This window comes from Triticum dicoccoides, chromosome 4B (genome assembly GCF_002162155.2).
Source record: "Triticum dicoccoides isolate Atlit2015 ecotype Zavitan chromosome 4B, WEW_v2.0, whole genome shotgun sequence".
Lineage (NCBI taxonomy): Eukaryota > Viridiplantae > Streptophyta > Magnoliopsida > Poales > Poaceae > Triticum > Triticum dicoccoides.
The window spans coordinates 672,498,033-672,514,516 of NC_041387.1; the positions used below are offsets into that span (position 1 = coordinate 672,498,033).

Below are 16,484 nucleotides of genomic sequence, written 5' to 3' on the forward strand. Positions count from 1 at the left end.
ATAAAACATCCCCTCGGTAACATTTTCGACGGAGAGACAGATACGTATGTGTAGATTGTCTGCTTGACATCGTGTTCGTGTCATACGTAGTGCACGCTCGTGGGCACTGGCTATGTGAATCAACGCTTCTATGAAGAATCTCCGAAGCGAGACGAGAGGCCTATATATAGGGCAGTGATGGTTACAAAAAGATAAAAATCCAGTCCAACAAAAAAACAATTTCATCTAGGGTCACCCAGTTGCCTAAATAAACCATTAGGTTAGCCGGTTCCTCTGAGATAGACCTTGATTTACTCCCATGCATGTCTAGATAGTCTACCCTCAGAGGTCACATAACGCAAGATTGAGGAAGTAAAGTATGCATCCATTTCATAATATAAGAGCGTTTTTGAATAATGTCGCTAGTAGAGAAATCAACTTTGAAAGGGCCGCCTACACGGGAATGTTTGACGATTCAAGATTCCGGCGGCACTGTCCGACGTTGGTCGGTTTGAGGGCAGGCCACATGCATCCTGAAGGCAACAACGTGTACATGTTTTATGGTTGCGCACATCCTGTAAAAAGTTCCACTGGCGTATGGTGCAGGCACAGCTTCTCCTATCCAAGAGAAAATGGAAGGAAGAACCTGAGGCGTACGTGTCCCTCCTTGTATTGCCAACAGAAAACAGACGCCCTTTGTTTTTATGTAATGGTCATTATTCCCTGCTTATTCCTACGCACGACGTATAGAAATATGTTTGAAAAGTGAGAGTGACCTTGATTCACTCTCATGCATGTCGCGATCGGCTACCCCCAGAGGCCACATAACGCGAGATTGAGGAAGTAAAGTAATAATGTGGGTAGCAGAGACGTCAACTTCGAAAAGAGCAAGGCGACAACGCGTTCACTGTCCACATGTTTTTATGGTGGCGTGCAGCCGGTAAAATGTTCCACTGGCATATATGTACAGTGACTTCACTCGTTGACTATAAAGCAGGCACAACTTCTCCTATCCAAGAGAAAAAAGGAACCAAGAACCTGCGGCGTACGTGTCGCTCCTTGTATTGCCAACCAACGAGAGACGCTTTTGTTTCTATGGTCATTATTGGCACGCACGACGTACAGAAATCAAGCGAAGACAGCAATGGTTTTTTTCCAATGTGAAGAAGGAAAGTAAAGGTGGCAGCAAACGACCCGCACCACAACTTTCGGTCCCATTAATTTATTCGATGAGACTATGCATGCACATAGTTTTGATCTTATATGACTTTGCTAGTTGTCGATGGATTTTCATGTGTGGGCGTTGATGTTGCTTGTGTACAACTTAGATGTGCAGAGGCTGGGTGTGTGCTTATTCTGTTATGTATCTTTTTGATGCTCTATTTTGAGCAAATAAAATCCACCTTTTATCGAAAAATGCATGCATGTCTGCTCATGGGCCACAAATAAATGCAGGCCAAACAATTAAGATGACCAAGCACAAAAGGGGTTTGGTGGAAGATGGCAGCGACGAAACATGAGAGTGTGTCGGACCGGCTTTAGATGTTAGGCATTTGTGCGGTGTCTGTTTGCTATTAAGCTCAGACTATTGGCACCCCTTCATCATGTGGATAGAAGTAGCGACAGATGTTGCTAAGATGATGGCTTTAAACTATCTGATGTACTACTTTGTGAGGTCTTTGCGAATAATCAATAAAATAGTTGCATGCATCGCCCAGGTGTAGAGGCCATGGTAATCCTCCTATTGAAAAAGAAACCGAGGGACCAAGGAAAGGGAGGAGCTGCCATACACATCGGCTCGGCGGCACCACAAAGCTTTGCCCTCAGCCCCTTTCGTGAGTGTCAAATCAAATCGACGACTATAAATGTGATATCAGGATCGATAGAGAAGTTTACCTTTGAGGGTCATTGTTTGATCATTGTGCCTACCACTTTGTTCCATGGCAACGCGCTTGCATTTAGTGAGTCCTACTTTGAATCTCATGTGGGTGGCATGTGACCGACTAACCACATAATGTGTAGCAACCTACACATTACTAAACTAATCAAGCAGAATGGTGTATATATGCTTGATCCATCTCATTCGATCGCTATATTATATTACGGGCAAGCTACAACGTTCATTCACAGCTATATATTGCAATCCCCCATTATTACATCTTTTTTAAGGAAAGGCACATGCCGAGCCCGAGAAAAGGCTCGAGCCTTGCCCGGCTTCAAATTAACAAAGTCATCAACCGGTCAGGATTACAGCGAGGTACATCAAGCATAAACAAAGCAGCAGATACATAGCGCAGAAGGAAGGCTAAAATGCTATGGCGGAAGAAGGAAGGCTGCAACTTGGGACCTAACAGAGGGCTTGATGAGGTCGCACCACACGAAATGGGGCTTGCTCCACCTAGAGCAAGCAAGAAGAAATAGGCACCGAGCGTGACCACCAGTCCAAGCCAGCTACCGGAAACACAAGCCGTAGCCTACAACAAGAAGCACGCCGAAGACACCATCTCCTGAATGGGAGCGCCCCAGCAAGACACGGCGAAGAGATGAGCACTGCAGACACCACGAGAGTCGGACCTCACCAAGGACACCATCCCTTAGCCGCCGACGTGTCCAAGTCACCATAGAGGGGACCACTATCCCCTCTCGCCCAGGCCGAGGGCATTGACCCATCGGATAGACCGGACCACGTGGCGAGGAGGACACGGCGTCTTTAAGAGAAAGTCGGCCGACCATGACGAAGCGACACCACTGAAGAGAGAACCCACCTCCCTGCAGACCCAAAGCGGCGCCTTCAAGAAGGTGACGGAGCCGGGCACCGCCGCCGCCCAATCAAAGTTGTGGGTTTTCACCCGGGTGCAGGGGGAGGATGAGGGGGGGAAGCTGGATCTTAAAGCCGCCTTCAAGAAGGAAGCAGCGCGTGGAGCACTGCCAACGTCGTTGCCGCCGTAGCCGGCCAAGAAATTACTCCGATCCAGAGCTCCCAACCCCACATCCGCGCAGTCAACCACCGGGGTACCCCATTATTAAATTATATGATGCCCCCATTCATGTATTAACAATTAATTAACCCCGAGATCAGTATTTATGGATGAAACCACACTACTCTAGTAGCTAGGGTAGAGACCTAGCTAGCAACAATACGACTCAAGAGCACAAATGTGTATGTATAGAGAGCTCGATCCAAAAAAAAAAGTATAGAGAGTTCGACCGATAGCCAAGCAGTGCATATATACAATGTTGTGATAGCAAGTTCGGCCCCCAAGCCACCCGGTGCCTACATTTCCCCCCTCGACGACACACCTGCATGCATGGATGGAGATTAATCGATCGCATGTACAATTGGCTAAGGTAGCTACAGAATCTAATTATCACATGATTTTGACCACAATTAGGTTGTTAATTAACTTCTCTCTATTTTCATTCGGTATCACATCTTTTCATATTGTATCTCTTCAATCTGACCAACAAAATTAACATTAATGTCACAGGAAATACACTATGGCATTATAAACCCGAATGGAGATAAATAATAATTCCGTCCTCCCTTCCATCCTCTCCTTTAGCACCCCGCCATTTCTCTCGGGAGCCCCCGCCATTTTGGGAAAGTTTCAGAATATTTTTCATAACAAAAAGATCCATGGAATTACTTTTCAGCCCTTTTTGGCCAATTTTTTCCAAAGCATTCATAAATTTCCTAAATTATTCTGTAAACTAAAAAATAATATACTGAAAATTCCAGGAATGTTCAGACTGTTAAACTAACCTAATATAGAATAAGTATATTTTTCGTCCTCGAACTCTTCCGAGAGTTTAGAAGTCGTCCTTCAACTTTAAACCGTATAGTTTTTGTCCCTCAACTATCAAAACCAGTTAGTTTCGTCCCTCGTGCCGCTTCGAATTCTTACCCGACAAACACTAAAAATATGCCTCCACTAGATCCATTAAACTGAATTCTCAAATCCATACTAATTTCATGCAACGTTAAATTACATACGTAGCTGACCATATGTCATAAAAATCGACATTTTCTACTGACTAAGAAAACCCCCTGAAGGGGCGCGAGTGACGAAAACTATCCGGTTTTGATAGTTCAGGGACGAAAACTATCAGATTCTGAGTTGAAGGATGGTTTCTAAACTCTTGGAAGAATTCAAGGACGAAAAATACACTTGTCCCTAAAATTTCATTTTCTGTTATAGTTTAGTCACTGAGCTGACATCATGCTAACTGCGCACCTGATTGGACGGTCAACAGGGTCAAACCCGGTCTACTCAGCGAAACCTGAGTCAAGGGATGGGAGGTTGATTCATGGTTGGCTTTTTTTATTTTTTGCGGGGAATTCATGGTTGGCTTTTGACAGAGTTGGGGGTTGAATCTTAGCCGGTTTAGAGTTTGAGGTTGAATCTTATATACAAGCCGATGAGTTCTGGTTCTAATATGGTCTGCTCTCAAAAATAGAAACGTGATATTTTTATTTCGAAACAAGGAGAAACATAACGGAAAAAGTCTAAAATAAACCCTGAACTTGTAGGCAAAAGGTAAATCAAACCCCAAACTTTAAATCCCGGAAATCAGCTCTCCAAATTCTCTAATCCCGGTCTATTTTCAACCTTGAGTGAGTTCCAAACAGGGATTGTCGACGTGGCATCCTAAATCCCGGGATTGCTAGCTCTGGACTCGACTGGGCCTTAAATCCGGGGATTGCGAGCTCTGGACTCGACTGGGCCAGCCCATCAGGCACGAAGCAAACTTTTTTCCTTTTCTTAAGGCGCATAAAAAATTCTTTCTCTTCCTTAAGCACGAAGTAACAAAAAAGACTCGTGTAGATTCGAACTTGGAACCTGGGAGAGTTGAGACTATCACGGTAGCCACTAGTGCAGACAACTACTTTTTTTTTGAAACAAAGGCAAAAGACTTGCCTCATTCATTAATAAAGGAGGAGAGTTTTAGAGTACATAATAGTGGCTCCACAACATAGCCCGTCCGTCAACAAAATGAAAACAATAACTACTCTCGCGGCATGATAATGCTCAGGTGCGTAGCTCCTGCCGTGACCCAAAGTTTGGCTTCATCTTGGATTAGTTTTAGAATGTAGAAGGGCGGCGTTGATTTCTTCCTAAAAACTCTAGCGTTTCTCTCGTTCCAAATGGCCCAACCAACAAGCATAGTAAGGGAAGCCATGGCCTTCCGGTTCGCCGTATTGGGCTTCGACATGTTTGTCCACCAATGTTTGATATTGCGCTCCGCCTGCCATTGATGGATCTCGAGAGCCCCTAGGCCAAGCCACTCCTTTACCAATCTCCACACGCGCAAGGTGAACCTGCACCGAAAGAAGAGGTGCGCGGACGTCTCGTTTGCCCTTCTATAGAGGGTGCACAGTCCGCAATTCTCCCAACCTCGATTCTACAATCTATCCGCCGTCCATATTTTGTTTTAAATCGCTAGCCAGGAGAAGAACTTGACCTTGGGAGGTGCCCAAACCTTCCAAATAGTCTTGTTCATGGTCGTCGTCATGGAGCCCAAGAACTGGACCCTATAAGCAGAGGCCGCCGAATACTCACCGTTCACCTCAAATTTCCAGGATATGTTGTCATCAATCTCTGGTGAAAGCTCGAATTGGTCCAGATGGACCCAAAGGTCCACGAACTCCACGATGTGGTTGGTCGTTAGGTTGATGGAAGGGTTGATCTGGCGCACCCAAGCATTGTCTCGCAGTGCATCCCTTACCACCCACTTCTTCCGCTTGGAGGCTGCGAAGATGAGGGGGGCGATATCCTTCGGTTTTTTCCCTCTCAACCATGGTGCCTCCTAGAAGGGCGTCTTCCCTCCATTTCCCACGGTGATGACGGTGGAGGCGTAGAAGAGGTCCATATCCACCTCAGAGCACGGGTTTCCTAAGCCCACCCACAATCTAGTCGGGTCCTTCCACTCCACCCATGGCCATCTCAACCTTAGAGCTCTTGCAAATTTCCCCAAGTGTAGGACTCCAAGCCCGCCGAGATGCGTAGGGCGGCAAACAGTCTCCCAGTTGACCTTGCATTTTGCACCTGAAGTTTGACTTTGAGCTGACCAGAGGAAAGCACGCTCAATTCTATTGACATTGTGTAGCACGCCGGCGGGGACGTTCAGGGATGTGATGTGGTAGACGACTTGAGAAGTGAGGACCGATTTGACCAAGGCCGCCCGGCCAATTGTGGTGATGTTTCTCCCTTGCCAAGGAGGGAGCTTTGCAGCCACCTTGTCCTCAAGGTGTTGGAAGTCCACCCTTTCCAGCTGCCAAATGGATAACGGGAGGCCCAGATACTTCAATGGGAAAGAAGTTCGCGAGGCGGGCAGGCTGTGGAGTATGTCGTCAAGGTTTAGGTTGCCACAGCGAATTGCGACGACAGAGCTCTTCTGAAAGTTGGTGGACAGACCGGTGACCCCTCCAAATGCACTAAGGATGGCCGCAAGGTTGGCCACATCTTCCCGTGAAGGGAAGATGAAGATCGCCACATCATCGGCATACAGGGAGGTACGGACATTAGATCCATGGCCTCGAATTTTCTGGAGCAGGTTGTGACTTGTGGCAATGTCGAGGAGCTGCTGTAAGGGGTCGATGGCGAGGACAAAGAGAAGGGGTGAAAGGGGGTCCCCTTGTCTGAGCCCTCGTCCATGGTAGATGGCGGGACCGGTAATACCGTTGAGGAGGACGCGTGAAGAGGACGTGCATAATAGGGCCGCCACCCAATCCCAAAAGCGGACTGGAAATCCCAACCGACGGAGTATGTCAAGGATGTACTCCCATCGCACTGAGTCAAAGTCCTTCCGGATATCCAACTTGAAGAGCAAGGATGGAGTTCTGTTTCCGTGGAGACGTCGCGCGAGGTTTCTCACATACATGAAGTTCTCGTGGATGCTCCGTTTCTTGATGAAAGCACTCTGCGCAGTGGAGACAAGGTTGTTCATGAAAGGGCCAAGGCGGGACGCCAACACCTTGGCGATGATTTTAGCAATAGCATGAATGAGGCTAATGGGGCGGAAGTCCCCGATTTCTTCCGCCCCATCCTTCTTTGGTATGAGCACAATGTTGGCCGAGTTGAGCCAGTGAATATTTGTCGTTCGGAGGCTACTAAATTGGTGGATGACTCTCATTACATCCACTTTGATAATCTGCCAACATTTTTTGAAGAAGCTTTTCTCGTGAAACCATCCGGTCCCGGGGCCTTGTCACCTGGCATAAGATCAATGGCCGCTTTGACCTCGTCTTCGGTGATGTTGTCGTCAATGCCAGTGTGGTCAACCACCCTAAGGTTCAGGTTCTCCCAGTTTAGATCCATCGGTCTGGGTTGTCCCCCTCCCAGACTGCTCGCAAAGTGGTCATGGATAATTTCCTCTTTTTCCTGATGGTCTGTGGTCCATCCAGAATTCTTCTTGAGCCTGTGGATGTGATTTTTTCTTCGCCTTGAGTTTACCCTGAGGTGGAAAAATTTGGTATTGGCGTCCCCCTCCTTGAAGTTAGCAATGCGAGCACATTGCTTTTTGTGCGCCCTCTCAACCACCGCTAGGCTGACGACACGATGCTTGAGTCGAGCCCGAAGATCCCTTTCTCCCAACGAAAGGACGCGTGTCTCTTGGGCAATGCAGACAACTACTAGTGATGTAATAAGAGGCCGGCTATATTTAAGGACACACTGAAGCCTTGAACGTTGAAAACATTTTTTAGAGGCTAACAAAATTCAAAACATAAACAATTTCGGAATTTGCGGACATTTTATAAAGTGTGAGAAATTTTTGAAAATTCTGAATACTTTAAAAAAACACTAGTTTTTGAAAAACGAACACTTTATGAAAATGTTGACATCCAAGATGCTTGGGTGCTCAATGTGGCTGCAAAATTTCATGGTGTTTGGACATTGTGGGAGCACGTGGCAAAAAAAAATGGATGGGAAAAAACTTTGAAAAAGTGAACTATTTTGTTTTTTTGACTAGAGATCCTCCTATGCCATTTGAGCATGAAAATATGCACGCACCTTGCACACCCAAGCATCTTTGATGCCAAAAAAAATTCATATTTTTTCGAATTTTGTTGCTATTTTTTTAATTTACTGTTCACCGACGTATATATTTATAATTTTTTCTTTGTCATGACCACCTGGAATGTCCAAACAATATGAAAATTTGCATGCACCTTGCGCATGCGAGGAACCTTGATCTCACAATTTTTCAGATTTTTTTTTGCTTTCTTCCGCATTATTGTTCATGCCTGACGAAAACCCCCTGAAGGGGCGCGAGGGACAAAAACTATCCGGTTTTGATAGTTCAGGGACGAAAACTATCAGATTCTGAGTTGAAGGATGGTTTCTAAACTCTTGGAAGAATTCAAGGACCAAAAATACACTTGTCCCTAAAATTTCATTTTCTGTTATAGTTTAGTCACTGAGCTGACATCATGCTAACTGCGCACACTGATTGGACGGTCAACAGGGTCAAACCCGGTCTACTCAGTGAAACCTGAGTCAAGGGATGGGAGGTTGATTCATGGTTGGCTTTTTTTTTGCGGGGAATTCATGGTTGGCTTTTGACAGAGTTGGGGGTTGAATCTTAGCCGGTTTAGAGTTTGAGGTTGAATCTTATATACAAGCCGATGAGTTCTGGTTCTAATATGGTCTGCTCTCAAAAATAGAGACGTGATATTTTTTTTTCGAAACAAGGAGAAATATAACGGAAAAAGTCTAAAATAAACTTTAAACTTGTAGGCAAAAGGTAAATCAAACCCCAAACTCTAAATCCCGGAAATCAGCTCTCCAAATTCTCTAATCCCGGTCTATTTTCAACCTTGAGTGAGTTCCAAACAGGGATTGTCGACGTGGCATCCTAAATCCCGGGATTGCTAGCTCTGGACTCGACCGGGCCCTAAATCCGGGGATTGCGAGCTCTGGACTCGACTGGGCCGGCCCATCAGGCACGAAGCGAACTTTTTTCCTTTTCTTAAGGCGCATAAAAAATTCTTTCTCTTCCTTAAGCACGAAGTAACAAAAAAGACTCGTGTAGATTCGAACTTGGAACCTGGGAGAGTTGAGACTATCACGGTAGCCACTAGTGTAGACAACTACTTTTTTTTTTTGAAACAGGGGCAAAAGACTTGCCTCATTCATTAATAAAGGAGGAGAGTTTTAGAGTACATAATAGTGGCTCCACAACATAGCCCGTCCGTCAACAAAATGAAAACAATAACTACTCTCGCGGCATGATAATGCTCAGGTGCGTAGCTCCTGCCGTGACCCAAAGTTTGGCTTCATCTTAGATTAGTTTTAGAATGTAGAAGGGTGGCGTTGATTTCTTCCTAAAATCTCTAGCGTTTCTCTCGTTCCAAATGGCCCAACCAACAAGCATAGTAAGGGAAGCCATGGCCTTCCTGTTCGCCGTATTGGGCTTCGACATGTTTGTCCACCAATGTTTGATATTGCGCTCCGCCTGCCATTGATGGATCTCGAGAGCCCATAGGCCAAGCCACTCCTTTACCAATCTCCACACGCGCAAGGTGAACCTGCACCAAAAGAAGAGGTGCGCGGACGTCTCATTTGCCCTTCTGTAGAGGGTGCACAGTCCGCAATTCTCCCAACCTCGATTCTCCAATCTATCCGCCGTCCATATTCTGTTTTGAATCGCTAGCCAGGAGAAGAACTTGACCTTGGGAGGTGCCCAAACCTTCCAAATAGTCTTGTTCATGGTCGTCGTCATGAAGCCCAAGAACTGGACCCTATAAGCAGAGGCCGCCGAATACTCACCGTTCGCCTCAAATTTCCAGGATATGTCATCATCAATCTCTGGTGAAAGCTCGAATTGGTCCAGATGGACCCAAAGGTCCACGAACTCCACGATGTGGTTGGTCGTTAGGTTGATGGAAGGGTTGATCTGGCGCACCCAAGCATTGTCTCGCAGTGCATCCCTCACCACCCACTTCTTCCGCTTGGAGGCTGCGAAGATGAGGGGGGCGATATCCTTCGGTTTTTTCCCTCTCAACCATGGTGCCTCCCAGAAGGGCGTCTTCCCTCCATTTCCCACGGTGATGACGGTGGAGGCGTAGAAGAGGTCCATATCCACCTCAGAGCACGGGTTTCCTAAGCCCACCCACAATCTAGTCGGGTCCTTCCACTCCACCCATGGCCATCTCAACCTTAGAGCTCTTGCAAATTTCCCCAAGTGTAGGACTCCAAGCCCGCCGAGACACATAGGGCTGCAAACAGTCTCCCAGTTGACCTTGCATTTTGCACCTGAAGTTTGACTCTGAGCTGACCAGAGGAAAGCACGCACAATTCTATTGACATTGTGTAGCACGCCGGCGGGGACGTTCAGGGATGTGATGTGGTAGACGACTTGAGAAGTGAGGACCGATTTGACCAAGGCCGCCCGGCCAATTGTGGTGATGTTTCTCCCTTGCCAAGGAGGGAGCTTCGCAGCCACCTTGTCCTCAAGGTGTTGGAAGTCCACCCTTTTCTGCTGCCAAATGGATAACGGGAGGCCCAGATACTTCAATGGGAAAGAAGTTCGCGAGGCGGGCAGGCTGTGGAGTATGTCGTCAAGGTTTAGGTTGCCACAACGAATTGCGACGACAGAGCTCTTCTGAAAGTTGGTGGACAGACCGGTGACCCATCCAAATGCACTAAGGATGGCCGCAAGGTTGGCCACATCTTCCCATGAAGGGGAGATGAAGATCGCCACATCATCGGCATACAGGGAGGTACGGACAATAGAACCACGGCCTCGAATTTTCTTGAGCAGGTTGTGACTTGTGGCAATGTCGAGGAGCTGCTGTAAGGGGTCGATCGCGAGGACAAAGAGAACGGGTGAAAGGGGGTCCCCTTGTCTGAGCCCTCGTCCATGGTAGATGGCGGGACCGGCAATACCGTTGAGGAGGACGCGTGAAGAGGACGTGCATAAGAGGGCCGCCACCCAATCCCGAAAGCGGACTGGAAATCCCAACCGGCGGAGTATGTCAAGGATGTACTCCCATCGCACCGAGTCAAAGGCCTTCCGGATATCCAACTTGAAGAGCGAGGATGGAGTTCTGTTTCTGTGGAGACGTCGCGCGAGGTTTCTCACATACATGAAGTTGTCGTGGATGCTCCATTTCTTGATGAAAGCACTCTGCACAGTGGAGACAAGGTTGTTCATGAAAGGGCCAAGGCGGGACGCCAACACCTTGGCGATGATTTTAGCAATAGCATGAATGAGGCTAATGGGGCGGAAGTCCCCGATTTCTTCTGCCCCATCCTTCTTTGGTATGAGCACAATGTTGGCCGAGTTGAGCCAGTGAAGATTTGTCGTTCGGAGGCTACTAAATTGGTGGATGACTCTCATTACATCCATTTTGATAATCTGCCAACATTTCTTGAAGAAGCTTCTCGTGAAACCATCCGGTCTCGGGGCCTTGTCACCTGGCATAAGATCAATGGTCGCTTTGACCTCGTCTTCGGTGATGTTGTCGTCAATGCCAGTGAGGTCAACCACCCTAAGGTTCAGGTTCTCCCAGTTTAGATCCATCGGTCTGGGTTGTCCCCCTCCCAGACTGCTCGCAAAGTGGTCATGGATAATTTCCTCTTTTTCCTGATGGTCTGTGGTCCATCCAGAATTCTTCTTGAGCCTGTGGATGTGATTTTTTCTTCGCCTTGAGTTTACCCTGAGGTGGAAAAATTTGGTATTGGCGTCCCCCTCCTTGATGTTAGCAATGCGAGCACATTACATTTTGTGCGCCCTCTCAACCGCCGCTGGGCTGACGACACGATGCTTGAGTCGAGCCCGAAGATCCCTTTCTCTCAATGAAAGGATGCGTGTCTCTTGGGCAATGCAGACAACTACTAGTGACGTAATAAGAGGCCGGCTATATTTAAGGACACACTGAAGCCTTGAACGTTGAAAACATTTTTTAGGGGCTAACAAAATTCAAAACATAAACAATTTTCGAAATTTGCGGACATTTTAATAAGTGTGAGAAATTTTTGAAAATTCTGAATACTTTAAGAAAACACTAGTTTTTGAAAAACGAACACTTTCTGAAACATAAACTTTTTTTAAACCTGGAGAAAATTTGAAAGTGCGAACACTTCTTGAAAATTGTAAAACTGGGAATAAATTTTGAAACCTGAACAAATGTGTAAAGAAAATGTTCGTGCAATCTAAAAAATATCACGAGTTTATATAAATGTATGTGGCATTTCAAAAAAAAAATTGTACAATGTAAAATAATATCCGTGTGATCCAGAAAATGTGCTTGTGACATTTAAAAAAATTGTATACAATGTAAAAAAAAAGTTTGCGTGATGCAGAAAAATGTGTCATACCCTTAAAAGACTATATGTGACACGTGTTTGAAAAAAGTGTACACAATTTCAAAAAATGTGTAATAGTGTAAACAATGTTCGTGCAGTTTATAATTATTTTATGTTGTTAAGAAAATGAAAACGTGTATTTGGAAAAATATTACCGTGTATTAAAAAAGTATTGAAAACATGTATTTCTAATAATATACATAATGTATTTGAAAAATGTTGAAAACGTACCAAAAAATATTTCATGTCAGTGCTAAAAATGTACATTTGGTACTGAGAAATAAATAGACTTGTGTAAAAAAGAAAACCAGTTACCTGTAAAGAAAAAAAATAAAAGAGAAAAACAAACAATATGAAGAAAATAGAAAAGGAAAAAAAGTGTAATGAAGAAAGAAAAACAGAGGAAAAACAAAGTATAATGAAGAAAAAACAGAAGAAACCCGATGAAAAAACAGAGCAGCGCGAGCAACTACGCTAATAGGCTGGCCCAATTCAACGAATACCAGCTAAATCCTCTCAAGGTTTAAAATAGACCGGGATCAAAGAGTTTGATGTGCTGATTTCAGGGATTCAGAGTTTAGGGTTTGATTTAGCTTTTGCCTACCAGTTCAAGGTTTACTTTAGACTTTTTTCAAACATAACTTATAGTCACCGAGCAAATGTTATTGGCCAACCACTCGAAACACTAATGGCAAGATTTGGGTGTAAATGTAACTAAGACCTGTATAGTTGTACCTACGTTTGTAAATTGTAGATGTCGCTTTTGTTTCTGCACATAAATTTGTAACGAGGAAAAAATGGTTCTGGCAGCACCCAGCAGACGACACTAGAGGCGCGCACCGTAGTTTACTTTTCTCAAAGAAGAAAGAGCTTCGAGTCAAGTAATCACCTGTGAAATAAGAATGGCAGCACCCAGCAGACGACACTATAGGCGCAGTTGGAGATCCGGCGGCTTGCCGGCCCCGCTGCGGAGGGAGGCCCTTGCCAAGCTTAGAGTGCCAACCTCGCCGTCGCGGCTGGGGAACTGGTCCAGGGGCAGCGCGTGATCGGGGAAGCGTAGACCCTGTGGCCTGGGGGGCGCCGCCACCGCACTGACATGCGAAGCGATGGAAGTGCAATACATGAACGCGCGGCCGGTGGCAGAGTCCCACCGCGGCCCCGTGGACGCGACCGCGACGGCGGCGCCTCCCATTGGGCCGTCGTTGTAGGGGTTTCTGGAGCCGGCGGCGCGTTCCCTGCGGTGGGCGTTCTGGTGGCCGCGACTTGAGGAACGTCCTGTTGCAGAAGAGGCACTCGAACAGCCGTACGGTCTTGCCGTTCAGGTCTGCCGTCGGCAACGCCTCGTCCCGGCCTTGGCTGCCCACCGCCAGCACCAACGACAGCGGCAGGGCGGCCGCCGCCGCCTGCACATGGAACGACGAGGACGTGGCCTTCTCCATGGAGGGCGCCAGAACAGAAGATACTACGAAGTTCAGGGTAACTTCCACGGAAAGAAAGGAAACGGAGGAGGCATGCATATGGGGTATAATTAATCCAGTTGCAGGTGAGATCTGAGATTCAGGCAACAGGGTTTGGTGATACTAAGAAGCATGTACAATAGTTGATAAGACAGTCTTATTTTAAGTCTTGCATGTAATTTAGAGATGATAAAAAAATATGTCTATAATGGGTTATATCTTAGTCTTATCTTTAATAACTAGTCATTCCTTAAAACATGGTGAGACAAATTGTGCTAAGAGATCATCTCTTGTCTTATCTTAAATAAAAGAAGACAAGTCTTTTCTTATGAGTTTTCTCTCCTCCACCTCATCATTTATCCTACGTGGCACTCCTAAGATAACACCATTGTACATGTCCAAAGAGCATCTCCTAGCCATGCTGATGCTCACAGTGGTTTGGTGCGATTTCACAGGAGCGCATACTGCTGATGTTTACGTGTGAAGGAGATCTGATTCCTTTTTAGGCCCCATCACATATAATTGCTTCCCATGTCGCCGTGCTCCATGAGAAACAACAAAATAAGATATTTTCCTTCGAGGTAGTGGTAGGGGTCCGGGCTTGCTTTAGCCTCGCGCTCGACACGTCAGTGCGACACCGTACGAGGATGCACCCCTCTGCTGATCCGCTATCAGTATCCACACAGCGAACAGCAATCCTGGTTATGGGTGCGTGTTGCCTCATGGCGTCTCCGACGGCAAACCGTGAATTTCATCCCGTATTCATCTGCAAACAGGTGGACCAATCCGCGGACACGGATACAGATGCCACCATTCAATGCTAGCTGTATACTTCCTCCTTCTCGTAATATAAGAGCGTTTTTGACATTACACTAGTATTATAGTGTCAAATGTGGAGGGACACTACACTAGTGGGACGGAGGGAGAATTGCAAACTCTTTTTCAACAAACCAGATAAAATTCATGCAAATAAGGCCGGATTTCATATAAACATGACGGACTTTAGATAAACCGGACAAAAACGGTTACATTTTGAACATATTTTCAATTAAAAACAAAACTGAATAGTCTACGGCCGGCGCGGTGGGTCTCCAACGTCATCCCTATGACTGGCAGCGACGAGCCCGGGAGGTATATGCCTTAGCGCAAAGAACGGCTCAGTTTCCCACCGCTCATCGGAGTGGAACCGCCGCCTGATGCTTCAGCCGGAGGGGATGGGTCCCTAAGCTGCATGGTCCAGGGTTGATTTTTGGGTAAGGGGACGATAGTAGCCGGCGAAAGGGCCTCGGCGGTGGCCTGCCTGGGACCCAAGCGGCAGCGGCCTTCCATGTTGTACTTCTCCTCGATGATGGCGGCAGATACAGACGCGCTACGCCTTCATGGCGCGGTCGCAGGCACGGGACAACATGGTGTCTTCGACGGTAGCGACGATGCTCGTGCCATCGTCCTCCTCGAGCTAGCCTGGAGCGACGAGTTGTTGAACCACGCGCCGGCTTGGGGCAGCAACTGGCTCCGTCAGGCTAGGCGAGGGAGGTGGAGCAGCAAGCTTCCTTCCTCGTATCGGGTCAGCCTGGCGGGGTACCCATCCGGCTTCTATGCCGAAGTACTGCCCTTCCTGCTCGTCGAATGCCATCGAAAGAGTGGAGAAAGTGATGAAAGGAGGAGATGGGGAGCGACGAACTTGATACTTTCCTGGCGTCTAGCCTTGTTTAAATAGAGGGTGGATGAGAGGAGCTTGCATGGCGTCGCATTTAATGTCGTCCCGCTCGTTAATGGTCGTGTGGCTGGAGTAGGTTCCTCAACTTCCACACGGGTTTAATGAAGCCATTTGAATGCGGAGAGTAGGCGTGTTGAGTCGGGCATGCAGCCGGCGGGCCCTCGGCCGGGGCACGACTTCAACGGCGGAGGCAGTGAGAGGTGGTGTTCGCCTTGAGCCGCCATAAATGTGGAGTTGTGATGTACTGCAGCACGAATGCGGGCAGCTGGCGCCAGACGGGAACTAACGTGGGCGAGCTTGGAGGGGTTTGGGTGGGCCAGGCGGTCAGAAGCGAGCGTGACAACAGTCCAACTCAAGTTTAGTCTTTAATCATTGCACTCATAATCTTTAATTTTAATTTTAATAGTAGGTCCCATTCATCATATAGCTTTCTAAGGAATGAAACATCCAACTCAAGTTTTTCTTCAAAAGATCTCATGATAGCATCAATGCTATGTTTAGTAAAAGCCTTATTTTGATTATAAGCATGAGGTGAATTAAGCATGCACTACTAGGAAAAAGCCTAGTAGTAGCGTGGGTTAAAAGCTAGTAGTAGCGCGGGTGCCTGCGCTACTACTACGGCGCTACACCTAACTAGTAGTAGTAGCGCGGTGCATCCCGCGCTACTAGTACGTGTGTTAGTAGTAGCGCGGGTTCGACGCGCGCTACTACTAACTATTTGTAGCACGTGTCTGTGACCCGCGCTACTACTATTAATTTGAAAAACAAAAAAAAAATCTCGACCCCATGACGCACGGACGTTGGCCGGGAGTAGGGAGATCTCGGCCATGACACGTGCCTCATGGAAGCCGTCGAGGGCGACCACGGAGGCCAGCCCGGCGTGGGCCGGGAGCTAGAGGACCTGGATCTTGGCATCGTGCGTGGGGAGCAGCACCTCGCGGCGGCCATCACCGTTGAGGTCGGCGACGAGCGACGGCGGGAGGTGGTCCATGTCGTGCTTGATCGGGAACCCGTCGTCCG

The 16,484-nt window shown here is 47.1% G+C and overlaps 1 pseudogene; it reads right to left on the reverse strand.

The window, feature by feature from the left end:
• Window positions 1-13,215: 13,215 nt before the first annotated feature.
• Window positions 13,216-13,729, reverse strand: LOC119293055 (annotated as a pseudogene).
• Between the last annotated feature and the right edge of the window lie 2,755 nt (window positions 13,730-16,484).